Raw genomic sequence first — 19654 nt, 5'->3', positions numbered from 1 at the left:
CCCAAAATGTCCGGAAAAACAAAATACAAACGAACATCCACAAACTAACAGAAAAACAATCCCGCGCAAACCTAGGCGGGCCTAACAGGCTTAAATAGACAAAAATCAAGAAACACAATAAGGAACAGCTGCAACTAATAAGACCAAACGAACAGAAAAGGAAAAAGGGATCGGTGGCGGCTAGTAGACCGGCGACGACGACCGCCGAACAGGCAGGGGAGCCACCTTCGGTGGGAGTCGTGACAATAATAGCAGAGAGAATGATTTATTTCAGATTTTATTTCCTTCATCACATTCCCAGTGGATCAGAAGTTTACATACACTCAATTAGTATTTGGTAGCATTGCCTTTAAATTGTTTAACTTGGGTCAGACGTTTCGGGTAGCCTTCCACAAGTTTCCCACAATAAGTTGGGTGAATTTTGGCCCATTCCTCCTGACAGAGCTGGTGTAACTGAGTCAGGTTTGTAGGCCTCCTTGCTCTCACACGCTTTTCAGTTCTGCCACAAATTGTCTATAGGATTGAGGTCAGGGCTTTGTGATGGCCACTCCAATACCTTGACTTTGTTGTCCTTAAGCCATTTTGCCACAACTTTGGAAGTATGCTTGGGGTCATTGTCCAATTGGTTGACCCATTTGCGACCAAGCTTTAACTTCCTGACTGATGTCTTGAGATTTTGCTTCAATATATCCACATAATTTCCCCACCTCATGATGCCATCTATTTTGTGAAGTGCACCAGTCCCCCCTGCAGCTAAGCACCCCCACAACATGATGCCGCCGCCCCCGTGCTTCACAGTTGGGATGGTGTTCTTCAGCTTGCAAGCCTCCCCCTTTTTCCTCCAAACATAACGATGGTCATTATGGCCAAACTGTTCTATTTTTGTTTCATCAGACCAGAGGACATTTCTCCAAAAAGTACGATATTTGTCCCCATGTGCAGTTTCAAACCGTAGTTTGGCTTTTTTATGGCGGTTTTGGAGCATTGGCTTCTTCCTTGCTGAGCGGCCTTTCAGGTCATGTTGATATAGGACTCGTTTTACTGTGGATATAGATACTTTTGTACCTGTTTCCTCCAGCATCTTCACAAGGTCCATCGCTGTTGTTCTGGGATTGATTTGCACTTTTCGCGCACCAAAGTACGTTCATCTCTAGGAGACAGAACACGTCTCCTTCCTGAGAGGTATGATGGCTGCGTGGTCCCATGGTGTTTATACTCGCGTACTATTGTTTGTACAGATCAACGTGGTACCTTCAGGTGTTTGGAAATTGCTCCCAAGGATGAACCAGACTTGTGGAGGTCTACAATTTTTTTTCTGAGGTCATGGCTAATTTCTTTTTGATTTTCCCATGAGGTCAAGCAAAGAGGCACTGAGTTTGAAGGTAGGCCTTGAAATACATCCACAGGTATACCTCCAATTGACTCAAATGATGTCAATTATCCTAACAGACGCTTCTAAAGCCATGACATCATTTTCTGGAATTTTCCAAGCTGTTTAAAGGCACAGTCAACTTAGTGTATGTAAACTTCTGACCCACTGGAATTGTGACACAGTGAATTATAAGTGAAATCATCTGTCTGCCAACAATTGTTGGAAAAATTACTTGTGTCATGCACAAAGTAGATGTCCTAACCAACTTGCTAAAGCTATAGTTTGTTAACTGTAATATTTGTGTTGTGGAGAAATGACCAGGCAGGAGACGGGAGTACAGTTAGTTTTCGTTTAGTCAAAACCTCTCGTGCTCTACAGTTCCCGGGCACACTAGTGCGCATGTGCATTTCCTATTAGGTGTAGTAACGTAACACTGTCGTAATACATCACCGCTTAGTAACAGTATAGTAACTAATATAAACAGATGTAGATCCCAGATACTACACTCCTCCCCCATAGTTTTTAACTCCCAGAGAACAAGGTAAATATGTTAGGGAACTACTAATGCAATATCTGAACAATGCATTCTTAACATTTTTCAACTACTGGGTTGAAGCAGACTTTTCAGAGCCCAGCACAAATCCAGGGGATTATTCTGCCCCGAAGATGGAGTTTGTGTCCTAATAACTAACCCAGGTAATGTCCGTTTTCTTTCCTTTTATCTAGGACATATTAAAGTGTTTGTTTGTTTTACTGTCTGTTACCTTAAACAGCTCAACTCACAGGTCAAGCTTTTGAGGTGCCCTTCGCTGTCGAATAGGATATCTCCGCTCCTCCTGGGCTTCCGGTAGTGGGCCAGGTTCGGGTGGAAGGTCAGGCTCTGTCTCTCCCGTACGTCCACAGTCAGGAGAATAGTCCTGGGGGTCGTTATTGTTCTCTCGGCGTGTCTCTGCTGGGGCGTTGGACCGTAGCAGATGATCCACATGAACGTTGACCTGGCGATGACCAATTTGGACTTGGTAAGTCAAAGGTCCTTTGCGTTGCAAGATCACACCTGAGTTCCACAGGCTCTTGGGGTGTCTGAAATCACGTACCATCACCCTCTCTCCCTCTTTGAATTCTCTGACAGTCTTTGAGTGTCTGTCATGAGCTTTCTTCTGCTGTAGCTGGTGCTTTGCCACAGTGCTTGACAAGTCTGGTTTCAACAATGTCAGGCGGGTACGTGGTTGGCGTCTCAGAAACAGTTCAGCTGGTGTACATTCCGTTACTGTGTGTGGTGTGTTACGGTAAGTAAACAGGAACCGCGGAAGCCTTTGGTGGGTGGGCACAGACTGAACCTCGAGTCTAGTCCAGGCCTTCTTAAAGGTTTGCACGGCTCTCTCCGTTGCTCCGTTTGATGCCGGATGGTAAGGTGGTGACAGGATGTGCCTTACTCCATTGTTCTTGAGAAACATTTCAAAATCTTTTGACGTGAAAGGAGGGCCATTGTCCGATACGAGCTCCTTGACTAGTCCAAAGGATGCGAACAGGTGTCTGAGAAGATTGATGGTCTTCTCAGCTGTGGTCAGTTGAGTAGGGAACACTTCCATCCACTTGGAATGGACATCGACGACAACAAGGAAATGTTGCTTGTCAATCTCAGCGTAATCCACATGGATGCGTTCCCAAGGTGTAGCAGCCCAGGACCATGGATGAAGAGGTGCAGCAGCAGGCTTGTTGCGAACAGCTTCACAAGGTGAGCAGTGGCCTACATGCTGTTGAATGTCCTGATCCAGTCCAGGCCACCACAGATAACTGCGAGCGAGTGCTTTCATTCGAGTGATCCCTGGATGTCCCTCATGCAGGTCAGATAGCAGTCTCCTCTGGAATTTGTGAGGTACCACCACCCTTGATCCCCACAGAACACATCCTTGATCAGTGGACAACTGGTCTTTCTTGTCGATGAATGGACGAAGGTTATCGTCATTTACGAAGTTTGGCCAACCTCCTAATGTTAAGTCCAAGACTTTGGAAAGCACTGGATCTTTCTTTGTTTCCTCTGCTATGTCTGAAGCAGATATGGGCAGTTCGTCAATGAGAGAGATCTGGAAGACTGCTCTATCATCTTCACTGTCGGAGTCACTATTGCATGGTAGTCTTGATAGTGCATCTGCATTTGCGTGATCACTGGATCGTCTGTACTCAATCTCGTAGTCGTAGGCTAACAATATCAGAGCCCAACGTTGCATTCGAAGTGCAGCAAGGGTTGGTATAGCTGATTTTGGTCCAAGGATGGCCAACAGAGGCTTGTGATCTGTCAGCAGTTGGAACTTCCTTCCGTACAGGTATTTGTGAAACTTCTTCACTCCGAATATTATGCTCAGGGCTTCCTTCTCAATTTGAGCATCATTTTTCTCACTTGGTGACAGAGTCCGTGATGCAAATGCAATAGGGTGTTCTTCACCTGACGATAGAACATGTGAGATGACGGCTCCTACTCCGTATGGAGATGCATCACACGCGAGTCTCAGCTTCATCTCTGTGTTGTAGTGGGCAAGCCACTTGCTCTTTAGCAGACGCTGTTTGCAAGTCTTGAATGCTTCTTCGCATTGTGGGGACCAATTCCACTTTGTATCGGCCTGCAGCAGTTGATGAAGCGGATGCAACAATGTGGACAAGTTTGCCACAAACTTTCCGTAATAGTTCAGGAGCCCCAAAAATGACCTCAGCTCTGAGATATTTGTGGGTGCTGGTGCGTTTACAATTGCTTCCACCTTGCTGTTGGTTGGGTGCAGGCCTTGTGCATCAATCTTGTATCCGAGATACTCCACTGAGTCCTGGAGGAACTCACACTTGCTGCGTTTCATTCTCACTCCGTATTTCTCCAGTCTTGACATCACTTTGTCCAGCACTACCAGGTGCTCTCCAATGGTTGGTGCTGACACGAGGATGTCGTCCATGAAGCACACAACGTTGTCTATACCGTCCAAGATCTGATCCATTGTGTGTTGGAATATCGCTGGAGCTGTCGAGATTCCATAGGCCAAGCGATTGAATCTGAATAGCCCCTTGTGTGTATTGATGGTCAGATACTGTTCTGACTCCGGATCCAGCTTCAGTTGCTGATAAGCGAATGCCAGGTCCAGTTTACTGAAAACCTTCCCACCAGCTAGAGTGGCAAACAGATCTTCAGCGTTTGGTAGTGGATATTCCTCTGGTAGTATGCAGCGATTTACTGTGACCTTGTAGTCACCGCACATTCTGACGGTCTTGTCTTTCTTTGGGACTACAACAATCGGAGCGGCCCAGTCGCTCCTCGCTACTTTCGTGATTATGTTATTCTTCTGTAGGCGGTCCAGTTCCTTCTCTACTGCTTCCTTAAGAGCATAGGGAACTGGACGTGGTTTGTGAAAGATAGGCTTGGTTCCTTCTTGCACTCTGACTTTTGCTGTGATGTCTTGTATTTCGCCGTAGCCATCTTTGAAAAGTTCTTTGTGCTTCTCCAGCATGTTAGTGAGTGTAGCCTGACTCACTGGTGTGTCCTTTCTCAGACTGAAGATTTATCCCCAGTTCAACTTGATCTTTTGTAGCCAGTTTCTGCCTAGCAAGGCTGATTTTACTCCTTTAACAATGACAAGTGGTAGCGTCCACTCCTTCCCCTCATACCGGACTGGTACCTGGATCTGCCCTAACACAGGAATAGTGTCACCAGTGTATGAAGAAAGGCGGATGGACGCTGGCTGAAGAGGGCACTCTTTCAGTTTTTCTTTGTAGAGTCTCTCTCTGGAACCAGAGATACAGACGCTCCGGTGTCCAGCTGCATTTTTACCGGTTTTCCCGCTAACTCCATGTTGAGATAGATTCCATCTTTTTGTTGTTGAGCTGTGTACACTGTGAACAGTTCCAATACTGTTTCAGTTGTACCTTCCTCTTCTTGTGCTGCGTCTGACACTTTGTGCGCTCTTGCTGTGCGTTTTGAGGCTTTACACACTTTCTGTAAATGTCCAACCTTTCCACAATTGTGGCACTTTACATTTTGGAATCGACATTCACTGTGCTGATGATTATCTCCCCCACATCTGTAGCAACTTGGCTTAGACCTTTGAGATGTGGGCTGCTTTGTTCTTGTGTAACCTTGAGGACGGGACTGAGAAAAGTGTGACTTTTGTGAGCCTTTTTCACCACGTGCATCACTGACCTTGTGAACACCTTTCTGACGTTCTGCATATCCCGATAGCTCAATAGTATCCCTGTGGGCAAGCTCGAGTCCAAGTGCGATATCACAGGCTTTCCGAAAGGTCAGGTCCTTCTCTGACAGAAGCCTTCTGTGATATGCTTCACCTGTGAGACCACATACAAACTTGTCTCGAAGAGCATCATCAAGAAATTGTGCAAACTCACATGTACTTGCCAGCCTTTTCAAAGCAAGGATGTAGTCAGCCACGGTTTCCCCTTGACTCTGGTGACGTTGGTAAAATCTGAAACGTTCTGCAATGAGAATTGGCTTAGGCTTGAAATGCCTTGAAAGAGTTTCAGTCAGTTCTGCATAGTTCAACTCAACTGCTTTTATTGGTTCAATGAGACCTTTCAGCAATCCATACTCAGTTGGACCCAAAACACTGAGAAATACATCTGCTTTCTTTTCATCCTTGATTTCATTTGCAGCCAGCCAATGCTCAAAACGCTCCAAATAGGAATCAAAATCCTCTTTTGTAGCCTCAAACTCTGGTACTCGACCAATGGTTGCCATTTTCACAGTTAATTGTTCAGTTTCCTTATTCCTTGTATTCCTTAATTTTCCTCTAATTCTTCACTTCAGAAGTTTCTGCAATTACTTCGTTCACTGCACTCATTTGTAATAATGTACACACCGTGTTACGTTCCTTCTTCCTTTTTTTTTCTTTTTTCTTGACAATATTTCTCCACCGAGATCGCCTAATTTCAATGGGTTCAATGACAGTTTTTATTTATTTATTTAACCACCAGAGGGCAGTGTCGCTATTATGGACTCCAATAGTCTTGCTACTTGGCAGCTCCTGAACACTGTACCTGCTAGCAGTGCTTAGCCTTTTTTTACTGGCGAAAGAAAATAAAAAATAACTGACGAATTACGTAATTATTTTGAGTTTCATTACTCACGCAACATTCTTCCCTTCAAGCAATGTCCGTTAAAGAAGTTTAATCACCTCGTCGCCACTGTAATATTTGTGTTGTGGAGAAATGACCAGGCAGGAGACGGGAGTACAGTTAGTTTTCGTTTAGTCAAAACCTCTCGTGCTCTACAGTTCCCGGGCACACTAGTGCGCATGTGCATTTCCTATTAGGTGTAGTAACGTAACACTGTCGTAATACATCACCGCTTAGTAACAGTATAGTAACTAATATAAACAGATGTAGATCCCAGATACTACATTAACAAGAAATGTGTGCAGTGGTTTAAAAACAAGTTTAATGACTCCAACCTAAGTGTATGTAAACTTCCGACTTCAACTGTATATATATTAACTTTTGAACGGTAGTGTGTGTGTGTGTATATATATATGTATATATATATATATATATATATATATATATATATATATATATATATATAGTTTGGGGTCACTTAGAAATGTCCTTGTTTTTGAAAGAAAAGCACATATTTTGTCCATTAAAATAACATAAAATTGATCAGAAATACAGTGTAGACATTGTTAATGTTGTAAATTACTATTGTAGCTGGAAACGGCAGATTTTTTTATGGAATATCTACATAGGCATACAGAGGCCCATTATCAGCAACTATCACTCCTGTGTTCCAATGGCACGTTGTGTTAGCTAATCCAAGTTTTTAATTTTAAAAGTCTAATTGATCATTAGAAAACTCTTTTGCAATTATGTTAGCACAGCTGAAAACTGGTGTTCTAATTTCAAGAAGCAATTAAACTGGCCTTCTTTAGACTAGTTGAGTATCTGGATCATCAGCAGTTGTGGGTTCGATTACAGGCTCAAAATGGCCAGAAACAAAGAACTTTATTCTGAAACTCATCAGTCTATTCTTGTCCAGAGAAATGAAGCCTATTCCATGGGAGAAATTGCCAAGAAACTGAAGATCTCGTACAATGCTGTGTACTACTCCCTTCACAGAACAGCGCAAACTGGCTCTAACCAGAATAGAAACAGGAGTGGCAGGCCCCGGTGCTCAACTGAACAAGAGGACAAGTATATTAGAGTGTCTAGTTTGAGAAACAGACGCCTCACAAGTCCTCAACTGGCAGCTTCATTAAATAGTACCCGCAAAACTCCAGTCTCAACGTCAACAGTGAAGAGGCGACTCCGGGATGCTGGCCATCTAGGCAGAGTTGCAAAGAAAAAGCCATATCTCAGACTGGCCAATAAAAAGAAAATATTAAAAAGGGCAAAAGAACACAGACACTGGACAGAGGAACTCTGCCTAGAAGGCCAGCGTCCCGGAGTCGCCTCTTCACTGTTGAAGTTGAGACTAGTGTTTTGACTAAAAGGGGGCACTGTTTTGAAGCTAGAGCGCCTCCATCATGGCACTCTGTGAAACATATTTAGGAAGCTATAGAAATGCATTTGTTAATGTCTACAGTTGTCTTTGCCACTTGTATTCTATTACGCACACCTTAATAAATACTTTTAAATTATATTATGTGAGCTAAACATTTCAAACGAAAAGATATATAAAAACATTTTCTTTAAAGTGTGATTTTGAGAAAGTTCTAATGTTACTGTCCCCACTATAACAAAAATACTTAAATGCATGTAATTGTGTCCTTGAAACATTTAATTGAAATACTGTAGAATTCCATTCATTCCTATGGAAGACTGCTCCCCCAGGGGAGTGAAAATATGGCCGACTGGTGGCTTCAAAGCCCAATACACAGCATCACAAACCAAGGTTTATATACATTATTGGTAAGTCCACACACGACATTGTCATTTGAAATCTTTGTGTGAATTCTACATACATAGAGGACAGACACCACCAAGTGGTGGATTTTAATCATGAAATTTACGCCTACTTTTGCCCCAAGAGGGAGCGCTTTACATACAAATGTGTAATCTATGTTAAGAGTTTGGTAAATAAATTGTCCTTATCAGTTACTGGCTTGGGGTTGTGACACTTCATTGTGCCATTACATTATACCTCATGTAATGATTGCAGTGGAGTTACTGGAATATTGCATGAAACATCAAACTAATAAAACACAACAATAATCAAAGTAATTCGGGCAATTTCATGAGAAGGTCTCTGAGTCTCTACTGGAATACACCAGTATTATACATATATTTTCTCAAGTTACATGTCAATTGACAAACCTGTCACAGGGCATGATTCTGCATTTGAAGGTGCAGCCATCAAAACCTCCAATGCCAATTGATTAACTGCAATAAGTCCACTGACATTGCAAAATGAAGGCTAAAGGCCCATGGCTAAGGTTTGTGCAACATGAGTCACTGTCTTGGGACACAGTGATTGAAAAGGTGACGATTTGATGAGCCCCTAAAATAGGACAGGTGAGGCTTCGTGAGGAGCAGCTTAAATGTGGATTGGGACACATTTGAAAAAACAGAGCTGAGTTAAAATACTATTTAAGGGTATTCCAATTACTTTCAAAGACATTTCCAACATGTCTCTTACTCTTGCCTCATGTAGAGCCTTTGATACCTGACGTTGTGTATTCTCGGGGGTTAACTTTTGGGATTGTACGCTCCCCTATCAGACTATGTTCAATGCTCCTCTCCCAGTTTCATTAATTAGTTCCTCAATTGCAAATATGGAACAAACTACAGTTAATAACAACCTTTCTGCAATTCCTAGATTATTGTCCAATCACCGTATTGCGAATACTACTCACATGCAGAGAGGTATTGTTAGTAGTAATCTTGTCCCCATAAAATTGAGCTCTGACAATAGCTCGAAAATGGTTTATTGCTCATCCAGTGCAGCTTCAGGTGCTACCTTGGATACTCCATCTGATATGAATTCCCGTAGCAATGGTATTGGAATAATTCATTTGAATGCTAGAAGCCTGATCCAAAAGTTGGACTTTATTGACATTTTGGTCTCACAATCAAATGTTGACGTTCTGATTGTATCTGAATCGTGGCTGTGTGATTCTGTGCCAGATTCAGATGTTCAGTTGATTGGATACAATATTTATAGAACTGATAGAGTTGGTAGAGGTGGTGGTATTGCGATTTATGTTAAATGCTGCTTAAATGTTTCTGTGTCCATATCAACCTCTGTCTCAAAGCAATATGAATGTCTAGTTTTAAACGTGGTACTTGGTAATAATGCTCATTTAACTCTAGCAGGGGTATATCGCCCCCCCTCAGCTCCTCCTTGTACTCTATGCAAATTATCTGATATACTGTCTAATTATGCAAACTCTGAATTACTGATTTTGGGAGATTTTAACCTGGATTGGCTCTTACCAGTATCCGATAAATTAAAAGGCATTTGTACTGAGCTAAATCTAACTCAGCTGATAACTAAACCAACCCGTCCCAACTTTAAGAACCCAGTAAAATCCACTCTACTAGACATTATTCTAACAAATACCCCCCATAAATACACAGCCAGTGGGGTTTTTGCAAATGATATCAGTGACCACTGCCCTATTGCTTGTATTAGAGATACCAGGCTGAAACACTCTGATCCCTGTATAATCTCTAAGAGAAATTATAAACATTTCTCACAGCAAGCTTTTATCCTTGACTTATATCACTCTGAGCTTTTATCCACTTGCTGCTTTCTGGACCCGGTTTTAGCCCTTGCTTTTTTCTCTTCTATTGTTACCTCTATGTCTGATAAACATGCCCCGCTTAAGAATCACAGAGTAAGAAACCGAACCAGTTCTTGGTTCTCTCCTGAATTGTCAGGTCTTTTCCTGCAAAAGAATCGGGCCTGGGCCTTGGCGAGGAAAACAGGTACTCCAGCTGATTGGCTGTTTTTTAGGCAATTGAGAAATAAATGTACTGCAGCTGTCAAAAAGGCAAAATCAAATTACTTCCTTAATGCTATGACAGATTCTGCAGGAGATCCTGCAAAATTCTGGAAAACCGTTAATTCACTGAAACGGGGGAATTCTGCTGTTTCTCTTCCTAAGCAAATTACCTCAGACTTCTGTATTCTAACTGAAAAAAATGATATTTGTGATGCTTTTAATAAGCATTTCATCTCTGCTGGTTTTTTATTTGAAAGGAAAAGTGGACTTTGTGGTACTGGCCAGTTAGTTGATTTTTCGTCTTGCTTTTCAACCGTTACTCTGAAAAATGGTAACCCTGTTTTTAGTTTCCAGAAAATAACTGAAGCAGAGGTTCTAATTGCCCTGTGTGCCATTGATACTAAGAAATCCTTAGGCGCTGACAATTTAGACCCGTACTTACTTAAGTGTGCTGCACCTATTTTTGCTGGTTCAGTAACACACATTTTTAATCTAACATTAAGCACAGGAAATATCCCTAAGGTGTGGAAAGCAGCTTTTGTTCTGCCATTACATAAGGGAGGTGACGGTAGTGATTTGGATAACTATCGACCCATCTCTAGGCTCCCTTGTCTGGTAAAGATTCTAGAATCTATAGTCAACAAACAGTTACAATCTTTTCTTTCTGCTAACAGTATTCTTAGTACCAATCAATCTGGTTTTAGATCTAAACACAATACCACATCGGCCACTATGCTTGTTGTAAATGATATTGCAAATGCCTTAGACGATAGAAAGCACTGTGCTGCGTTGTTTGTAGATTTGTCAAAAGCTTTTGACACTGTAGACCATGCTATCCTTTTGAGTAAGCTGTCATCTATAGGACTGGGCACTGATGCCTGCCGATGGTTTTATGACTATCTTAAAGATAGAACTCAAGCCGTCATGGTCGATGGGGTCAAGTCTGACCCCTTACAGTTACTTAAAGGGGTCCCTCAGGGTTCAATAATTGGCCCACTATTGTTCTCACTTTATATAAACAACATTGGTGATGATGTCAGATATTGTAAATTCCATTTATATGCAGATGACACAGTGATGTACTCTATTGCTCCAACAGCGGACCAAGCTTTAATGCAGTTGGAGTCTGATTTTAGGATACTACAGGGGTCTCTTTTACAGCTTAAACTTGTTTTAAACGCTAAGAAAACAAATGTCATGTTTTTTTCTAGGTCTAAACTCTCAGTTAGAAACACGTTTGTAATCACTAGCTTGGATGGTACTCAAATCAATAAGGTCTCTGCATATAAATACTTAGGGGTATGGTTAGATGATAGGCTTTCTTTTAAAAAACATGTTACTGAATTGGGAAAAAAGCTCAAATTCAAGATAGGATTCCTTTACAGAAACAGGGCTTGTCTGTCCTCTGTAAATAGGAAAAAAATTGTGCAGGCTACTTTTATGTCCGTTTTAGATTATGGTGATATTATCTATATGCATGCATCGGCAAACACATTAAAACCACTGGATGCTATTTACCATTGTGCACTCAGGTTTATCACGGGTGATAGTTACAGAACTCATCACTGTATCCTATATCAACATGTGGGTTGGGTCTCTCTATCTGTGAGGCGAGAGCAACATGCTCTCTTGTTTATTTATAAAGCACTTATTTTAAAACTACCTCCATATATATCATCATTAATTTCCACAAGATGTACTAATTTTAAAACCAGATCACAGATGTGGATTACATTAGAGACTCCTGCGGTCTCCACAGAGTTGGGTAGGACTGCCTTCAGTTCCTTTGCACCTTATTCATGGAACAAACTGCAGATCCAACTTAAGTTAGACACTCTGGTGTCCCTTGCCCATTTTAAAATGCTTATGGAGGATCAATATGATGTTGTCTGTGATTGTTTCTGTTGAATTGTGTATGTTTTGAAATGTTCTTGTCTGTATGTCTAAAACTGTACATGTCAACATGTTTACACAGGGCACAGCCGTAAAAGAGATCCAGGTCTCAGTCTGTTTTCCCTGTTAAAATAAAGATTTAAAAAAAAAAAAAAAAAAAATTTGAAAGTAAGAATAAAAAAAAAAAAATATATATATATATTTTTTTTTAATTAAAGTAGTTGAATATTGGAATGCATTTGGAAATAGACTTGGAAAGTATTGGCATACTTGACAATACTCAAATAGACAGTGCATTTTCAAATATAAATACATATTTTTGGTTATTTGAACCTAGGTCTGTTTGGTATTTGATATAATGTATTTGGAAATAAGTATTTGAAATATCTTCAAATAGTAGGCTTTTTATAGGACTTAAAAAAATATATACTTTCAAATACTTCCGATAGAAGTAGTTGATTTCGGCCAGATTATTTGAGAATGCTCAAATACACAGAAAATAGGTATCTAAATAGCAAATAATAAAATAGTCCTACACATGTATTTGAACTCAGCTCTGGAGACAAACGCGATTCAAACTCAACAAAGACAAACACTACCAGGATGAAAATAATATGGTATGTAATTGATTTGATCGTTGATTTTCTGTGTTTAAAAAAAAATGTATGCCTTGTTGTGTATGGCTGCCTCTAAATGTGTATCATTGATGCCATTCCCTTAGTTATACATAACTTTAGCGAGTCTACACAGCCTACACATAGTAACGGTTACATACAATAATTAAATCACCTGGTCCCAACATACATGGCAAGTCAAGAAAAGTAATTGTAACTTGTCCACACTGCAAACTGAAGTTAAATAAGAAAAACTTCAAAACACATTTATGAAGAAAGCATACACATTGCTTTGAAACAAGTGTCCAAGGAAAGATTTTTGGCATGTGAGTGCACTGATGTGAGAAATGGTGTGTTTGCAGTCGAAAATACATTTTCTGGTCCAGCAACACCCATACATGTTGTGAAAAATACTTAGGCTAATTCAGTTCCAACTGTGTTCAAAACTGTTATGCATGCTGAAGTATAAAAAGCTGTTGAATTGTTATTTTTCTTTACTTTTTTATTATTATGATTTGTTATCATAACTATCAAACTTAACAACCTACCCTTTCTTAACTTACAGTATGCTCTGTACATTGCAATGGAAGCACAGTGTGATTTCACTGAGGTATGTATAAATTATGAAATTCTCATCACTAGTGGATGTAATGTTTTTTTGGATACTCATCCGATTGTGTGATTTTCTTTTTCAAAGGAAAACATGTAGCAAATTAGGCGGCGGTGGTGCCTAGTTCTCCTGCAGAACTTTCCCACGCCGTAAGTCTTGAACATTATAAAAACTTTTCATTTGCATCCTTAAAATCACTTGTTTCACTGTAGCCAGACTGACCTGAATATATGTTCATATTGAATGTATGTCATTCACTTACTAACATCTGAAGAAGAGAGGTTGAAAGATCGAAAAAGGTGGCGAAAACAAAATACACTACAGGGAGGTGTGATATGATGAGTGGTATAGTCTTAAACCAATGTTTAAAGACTTAAAGACTGCCCCCCCCAATATATTTCAGGAGGATGTAGAAGATGTCCCCCCCAAGAAGTCACAGTATGTCACATCGGCATCCAGCTCTGCAGGATCAGGTACTGTATAGGCTATTAGCTAAATTAAGGTGCATTCTTGTACACACATCTCTAGAGGTTCCCTTGCATTACTTAATGACCACAATCTGTTTTCTTTCTAGACGATACTGAAAACAAAACATGACGAACTGGAAGCTGTGAACTGGGTATGTAGTCTACTGTGTGTAATGCTGAAGGCTTGATGCATGGCAAGATAAAATAGTTGTGATGACTTGTTGAGTAGTTATAGGTATCACTGAAAATCCCTTTAGTAATAGCGGTTTTTGTTTGCAAGGTGGTATTGTGAAAGTAGGGTGTAATTTGACTTGATCACCCACACTATTCTTAATATTTTTTCTTCCTTTTTCTTCAAGGAAGCAGCTGTTCTTCTAAGGGACACCCTAGAGGCAGCAAGGTGGCGTGAACTCCAAACATTTAAAGGCACTGTTTCCCTCCCTAGTGTAATTGGGATGGACGGGGAAGACCACATTACAACCCTTAAAGAACTACGGTTGTATGATGGCCTGGATGAAGACGAAAATATTCTCCTCAAGGAACCATTCATGTTCCAGAGAGATTATGAGATGTTCTATGTGGAGGCAGTTGACAACAAGAACATTACAGTCTTTGCCTCTTGAGGAGCAGGAGTGAAGCCATTTTTGAGGAGTTGTCAAACCTTGTTTTTGTCTGCTGTGTTAATTGTTTCAATTGTTAATTGTGTTATGTTGTTTAGTAAAGATGACGTAGAAGTCACCCGAGTCTCTGATCTCTTTACTGGAGCTGGTATAACTTAATGTACAAAGCACATTCAGCTATTCAGTATGTCTACTATATGGTATAGTCTGTCTCCATTCTCATGAGGAAAGTAAATAGCATTATAAATCAGGGTAGGTAGTAACTGTATGTGTGTATGCTCAATGAAACAATATATGCTCAATGAAATTATATATATATATATGCTCAATGAAATAATATAATTAAACATTTATCAACACAATTTTAACAGTACATGACATACAAAACAAGTCTGTTCACTGCAACAATATCAGTAGCTTGTCTCAAGTATAGCATGAAGCAAACAGTGTTACAACACATCTAGTACCACTTTGTATAATTATTTCTTACATCTTCAAAAATGAAATACATTTGTATTCAACGCGTGCCTTGCGCAAACCTGCGTGTTTGTATTCAGTGTGTGACTGTCAAACCTCAGCTGGACTAAAAAAGGTGGGTGGGGTCAAACGTTTGACTCCGACCACATTGAGACCGGCCCTGGATTGCACACTGCAGTCAGGTGTACTTGTCGGGACTTGCACTTTCCAAAGGACGGGGCCGAGATTCGCAAAATTTCTGTATTTGAAATACGAATTTCAAGAATTTTGAGTATTTTGTCATTTGTAGTACACTGGGCTGAACTAAACTCCAATGTATTTTGTAACAAGATACTTTAGAGAGCTGTAATTTATACTTTCAAAATACAAAATACTTTTCTATACCATTTTATTTTTGTGGTTCACAACTGGCTCCCTCTCACTCTGCATTGGTATCAGAAGTCTGATGGCACTATGGTGTGATAAGAGCATCTACTAAATGACCTAACTATAATTGTATATATAAAAATTGACAATTGCAAAGCATTTCAGGCCATGTGTGTAGCTAACTGACCCTCTCTGCCCAGTCATCGCCATTTACCCGTTGTTGTCTCACCCGTTGTCTTAGGTCTCCCAATTAACACCTGTGATTGCTTTATACCTTTCTCAATATGCCTTGTATACTGTTGTTTAGGGCAGCTCTCATTGTTTTATTTTACTGCGGAGCCCCTAGTCCTGCTCAACATGCCTCAGATAGCACCCTTGTCCCAACCCCCACACATACGGAGCCCACACTTAGCTTAACTGGCGCCTCCAGAGATGCAACCTCTCTCATCGTCACTCAATGCCTAGGTTTACCCCCATTGTACTCGCACCCTACCATACCCATGTCTGTACACTATGCCCTGAATCTATCCTACCACGCCCACGCTCCTTTTATTCTCTGTTCCCAAAGCACTAGACGACCAGTTCTTATAGCCTTTAGCCGTACCCTCATCCTACTCCTCCTCTGTTCCTCTGGTGATGTAGAGATCAACCCAGGCCATGTGTGTCCCCAGGCACTCTCATTTGTTGACTTCTGCAACTGTAAAAGCCTTGGGTTCATGAATGTTAACATCAGAAGCCTCCTCCCTAAGTTTGCTTTATTCACTGCTTTAGCACACTCCGCCAACCCTGTGGTCCTAGCCGTGTCTGAATCCTGGCTTAGGAAGGCCACCAAAAATTCTGAAATTTCCACCCCCAATTACAACATTTCCGTCAAGACAGAACTGCTAAATGGGGCGGAATTGCAATCTACTGTAGAGATAGCCTGCAGAGTTCTGTCATACTATCCAGGTCTGTGCCTAAACAGTTCAAGCTTCTACTTTTAAAGATCCATCTCTCCAGAAATAAGTCCCTCACTGTTGCCGCTTGTTATAGACCCCACTCAGCTCTCAGCTGTGCCCTGGACACCATATGTCAATTGATTGCCCCCCCTCTATCGTCAGAGTTCGTACTGCCTGGTCACCTAAACTGGGATAAACTCATCCTGTTTTACAATCTAAGCTAGATGCCCTCAATCTCACACAAATTATCAAGGAACCTACCAGGTACAACCCTAAATCCGTAACCATGGGCACCCTCATAGATATCATCCTGACCAACTTGCCCTCTAAATACACATCTGCTGTTTTCAACCAGGATCTCAGCGATCACTGCCTGCGCCCGTTATGGGTCTGCGGTCAAACGACCACCCCTCATCACTGTCAAACGCTCCCTAAAACACTTCATCAAGCAGGCCTTTCTAATCGACCTGGCCTGGGTATCCTGGCAGGATATTGACCTCATCCCGTCAGTAGAGGATGCCTGGGTTCTCTTTTAAAAGTCCTTTCCTCACCATCTTAAATAAGCATGCCCCATTCAAAAAATGTAGAACTAAGAACCGATATAGCCCTTGGTTCACCCCAGACTTGGCTGCTCTTGACCAGCATAAAAACACCCTGTGGCATACTGCACTAGCTTCGAATAGTCCCCGCGATATGCAACTTTTCAGGGAAGTCAGGAACCAATACACACAGTCAGTTAGGAGACACTGTAAAGTCCATGGAGAATAAGAGTACCTCCTCCCAGCTGCCCACTGCACTGAGACTAGGAAACACTGTCACCACTGATAAATCCACGATAATCGATAATTTCAATAGGCATTTCTTTACGGCTGGCCATGCTTTCCACCTGGCTACCCCAACCCTGGTCAACAGCTCAGCCCCCCCGCTTCTCCTTCACCCAAATCCAGACAGCTGATGTTCTGAAAGAGCTGCAAAATCTGGATCACTACAAATCAGCTAGGCTAGACAATCTGGACCCTTTCTTCCTAAAATTATCCACCGCCATTGTTGCAACCTCTATTACTAGTCTGTTCACCCTCTCTTTTGTATCGTCTGAGATTCCTAAAGATTGGAAAGCGGCGCGGTCATCCCCCTCTTCAAAGGGGGAGACACTCTAGACCCAAACTGTTATAGACCTATATCCATCCTGCCCTTCTAAAGTCTTCGAAAGCCAAGTGAACAAACAGATCACCGACCATTTCGAATCCCACTGTACCTTCTCCGCTATGCAATCTGGTTTCCGAGCTGGTCACGGGTGCACCTCAGCCACGCTCAAGGTCCTAAACAATTTCATAACCGCCATCGATAAAAGACAGTACTGTGCAGCCGTCTTCATTGACCTGTCCAAGGCTTTCAACTCTGTCAATCACCATATTCTTATCGACAGACTCAACAGCCTTGGTTTCTCAAATGACTGCCTCGCCTGGATCACCAACTACTTCTCAGATGGAGTTCAGTGTGTCAAATCGGAAGGCCTATTGTCCGGACCTCTGGCAGTCTCTATGGGGGTGCCACAGGGTTCAATTCTTGGGCAGACTCTTTTCTCTGTATATATCAATGATGTCGCTCTTGCAACGGGTAATTCTTTGATCCACCTATGCAGACGACACCCTTCTGTATACATCTGGCCCCTCTTTGAACACTGCGTTAACAAACCTCCAAACGAGCTTCAACGCCATACAACACTCCTCTCGTGGCCTCCAACTGCTCTTAAATGCTAGTAAAACAAAATGCATGCTCTTCAACAGATCGCTGCCCGCACCCGCCCGCCTGACCAGCATCACTACTCTGGACGGTTCTGACTTAGAATATGTGGACAACTTTAAATACCTAGGTGTCTGGCTAGACTGTAAACTCTCCTTCCAGACTCACATTAAGCATCTCCAATCCAAAGTTAAATCTAGAAAGCCTCCTTCACTCATGCTGCCAAACATACCCTCGTAAAACTGACTATCCTACCGATCCTTGGCTTCGACGATGTCATTTACAAAATAGCCTCCAACACTCTACTCAGAAAATTGGATGCAGTCTATCACAGTGCCATCCGTTTGGTCACCAAAGCCCCATATACTACCCACCACTGCGACCTGTATGCTCTCGTTGGCTGGTCCTCGCTACATATTCGTCGCCAAACCCACTGGCTCCAGGTCATCTATAAGTCTTTAGTAGGTAAAGCTCTGCCTTATCTCAGCTCACTTGTCACCATAGCAACACCCACCCGCAGCACACGCTCCAGCAGGTATATTTCACTGGTCATCCCCAAAGCCAACACCTCCTTTGGCCGCCTTTCCTTACAGTTCTCTGCTGCCAATGACTGGAACGAATTGCAAAAATCACTGAAGTTGTAGACTTATATCTCCCTCACTAACTTCAAGCGTCAGCTGTCAGAGCAGCTATACACAGCCCATCTGTAAATAGCCCATGCAACCAACTACCTACCTCATCCCCATATTTGTTTTTGTTTTACTGCTCTTTTGCACCCCAGTATTTCTACTTGCACATCCTCATCTGCACATATATCACTTCAGTGTAAATTGCTAAATTGTAATTCCTTCACCACTTTTGGCCTATTTATTGCCTTACCTCCTTACTTCATTTGCACGCACTGTATACATATTTTTCTATTGTGTTATTGACTGTACGTTTGTTTATGCCATGTGTAACTCTGTTGTTTTTGTCGCACTGTTTTGCTTTATCTTGGCCAGGTCGCAGTTGTAAATTAGAATTTGTTCTCAACTGGCCTACCTGGTTAAATAAAAGTGAAATAAAATTAAAAACATTTAAATGCTGAGTATTATTCTCATTCACCTCTGCCTGACATCAATAATAATACCCAGTGTTGCTTGCAATTCATTTTGGTATGTTCATTTTCATATATACACTTACATTTTGGTCATTTAGCCAACACTCTTATCCAGAGTTATTTACAGTCAGTGAATTCAACTAAGGTAGATAAACGTCAACATATAACAGTTATAGCAAGTAAAACGTTTCTGTAACCATTACTGAGAATGTTGTTGCTCTTCGGGCCAGCTAGTTAAAAATGTAGGTTATTTCTATATCTTAAAATACATGTATTTTAATTAAATACAAGTATTTTGTAGTTCATTTTAATACATTGATCATTATTGTATTTTATAATTATATTTTGTCATTTTTGTCCATCCCTGGGAAGTTAGTAGTTTAAGTGTTCGATTGACAGTCGTATGGATCCAAATTCCAATTCACTGCAACACCAAACCTCTAAATTCAGTCTCCCAGATAATACTGTTTTTCACACGTTGCCCTGTCAGAGAAAGAGGATGGAAAACCTGAGCCTCTTTGT

This window comes from Salvelinus alpinus, chromosome 12 (genome assembly GCF_045679555.1).
Source record: "Salvelinus alpinus chromosome 12, SLU_Salpinus.1, whole genome shotgun sequence".
Classification (NCBI taxonomy): Eukaryota; Metazoa; Chordata; class Actinopteri; order Salmoniformes; family Salmonidae; genus Salvelinus; species Salvelinus alpinus.
The sequence above is the reverse complement of the archived record's forward strand: the minus strand, read 5'-3'. Positions refer to the sequence as shown.